Here is a 2,340-nt window from a genome sequence, read left to right on the forward strand (position 1 = left end):
TTACATCCCTATTCCAACATTGCAATGTCATTTTCAAAAGTACAATATTAGAAAATTCTAATTTTTCATTAACAAACATCCCTGGTGATCCTGCTATTAAGGTTCTTGTAAAGCTTTCTCCAGGGTGACAACGTTCTGTTCCTGTCTCCCATCTGTTGTGCTGCGTTGTCACTGTGTCACATGTCTTCCAATGTAGGCTACAGGAGGCTGAACAGTACACAGGTATGGACCGGGGATGATGCCATCTGGAAACCCAACCTGGGAGAAGCCATGGGTGGAGGAGATAAAACATTGGGTGGTATTTTAGTAGCAAATATTCATTTTTATTTACACATTGCATTGATAAAATAATTGTCATTCTGTTGGGGTTTACATTTTACATACTAATAATACTTCACTTAGGGTCTACTTTATTTTTACCCCCACCAATGGTTTTCATATTGCTGGATTCCCCCGACTGGGGCACGTCTGTCCACTGCTGTGCCAATGGAGGGTTCCCACCAACCCTGTGCCAATGGAGGGTTCCCACCAACCCTGTGCCAAGTTCCTGGGTGTGCACACCTGTAGTGCCCATTAATAGGATTCTCTGTTCCTGGGTCTGTTCTGTGATTTCACCCAATCCCTGCCCTGCGTTCTGCAACACTTTCTGTGCCCATTATGGGAGTCCCCACTATTCCTGTGCCAAGTTCCCAAATCTGCACAGCTTCTGTGCCCATTGTAAAGGGCTGCCACCATTCCTATGCCAACTTACCATTTTGTGCCCATGATGAACGGCTCCCACCATCCCTGCACATTCCAGGCATTGAAGCCATAAGATAGCTCAGGTTGCCTCATTTCTTATATTGCAGTCAGAGAGAGGGGAAACAAGCAGAGAAAACAGAAACAGATTTTCATTCTTTCACATTCCATGTAAACATTTTGTCTGGACCTTCCAATAATTTAGATGAAATTTTATTCCTTATCATTTTCAGACTGACAACTCTAAGCCGATGAAACACAATGAGCAGAAGTGTTGTCAGCATGCTGTAAGATTGTAATGGCTGCAACAGGAAGTGCCGCTACTGGCAGAGCCTCCGGGTCAGAAACTTTGCAGAAGATTCACAAAATGTAAAGAGCGAGATCTGATACCAAAGCAACTGAAACATTCTGGGTTGGCGTACATGTGGTTTAGAAATATTCCCTTCCAAATCCCCAGCTGTTACCTTTTATCCAGCAAGAGATTTATAACTTTATGTCTGAGAAGTCATTTTGTTCAGGAGACGCACACACCGCCCCATGTGACACTGGATCCATTGTTCCGCTTCGTACAGCTTGAGCTATTGAATTAGGCTGATTACCGTGAAGAAGACGGCTGGATGCCTGCAGAGAAAAAAGATATTTACTGTAAATATTTAGGAAAGCGTGACCAATCAGAAGCGCCCGTAATATGATTTAGGGGAAATGATATTACTTCTGTTTTCTAGCCGATTATTTGAAGGAAATTTATTCAGAATGAAAGACAAAGCTTTTGTTGTGTTGGAGTGAGCGAGGGGGGGGAGGTGCCAACGTTTCTGTACAGCTTTAGTATTATTTATTTTATTATTACGCAGTATTTATATAGCACCAATATATTCTGCAGCGCTGTACAAAATACATAGTCACGTGACTAACTGTCAAAGGAGCTCACAATCTAATGTCCCTACCATAGTCATATGTCATTATTACAGTCTAAGGTGAATTTTGGGGAATCCAATTACCCCAACTGAATGTTTCTGGGATGTGGGGGAAAACTCACACAAACACGGGGGGAACCTACAAACTCCATGCAGATAATGTCCTGGCCGAGGACCCAGCGCCGCAAAGGCCGGAGTGCTAACCACTGAGTCACCATGCTGATAATCAAAGGAAGAAAGTGATCACCTGTACATCATAATGGAAACCCTAAAATGTGATCCGTTCCCAGGTACTGAAGGGAAATGTTTCCTGCTAGCTTTGGATAGGGCTTTCTCTTACAGCCTTTTCACACCCAGTGGTGAATGTGGCTGCAGTGTGAATCTTCCCAAACTTCCAGAAAGAGTAGGCACAGAGGTTCTAATCCTTCCAGGGCTTCCCGGGAAATGTTTTGTTATATTCTGCATCCAGCAGTGATTTCCCTGCAGATTCCTCTTTACAGCTTCAGTAATAGCGGACAATACTACAAATGAATCCACTCGATTTTAAAGATTTTTTTTCTGCGTCTGCTGCAAACATTTCTCATTGTAATGCGAGGCTGCGGCTTTGGAAATTGCCAGGACTTCCACTTACCTGACAAATCCATTTATATAGCGGAAATTGGAAGGGTGCAGCACCCCGCGGCTGGGC

The 2,340-nt window shown here is 43.6% G+C and overlaps 1 long non-coding RNA gene across 2 annotated transcripts in view; it reads right to left on the reverse strand.

The window, feature by feature from the left end:
* Positions 1–6: 6 nt before the first annotated feature.
* Positions 7–2,340, reverse strand: part of LOC140342325 (uncharacterized) — a 3,231-nt gene continuing 897 nt past the window's right edge. For both annotated transcript variants that reach the window (XR_011923038.1, XR_011923039.1), the window contains exons 2-4: positions 1,203–1,359; positions 752–836; positions 7–258 (exon numbers count right to left, since the gene is read on the reverse strand). This is a non-coding gene — a long non-coding RNA (uncharacterized lncRNA). The remainder of the gene's footprint in view (positions 259–751; positions 837–1,202; positions 1,360–2,340) is intronic.

This window comes from Pyxicephalus adspersus, chromosome 12, assembly GCF_032062135.1.
Source record: "Pyxicephalus adspersus chromosome 12, UCB_Pads_2.0, whole genome shotgun sequence".
Lineage (NCBI taxonomy): Eukaryota > Metazoa > Chordata > Amphibia > Anura > Pyxicephalidae > Pyxicephalus > Pyxicephalus adspersus.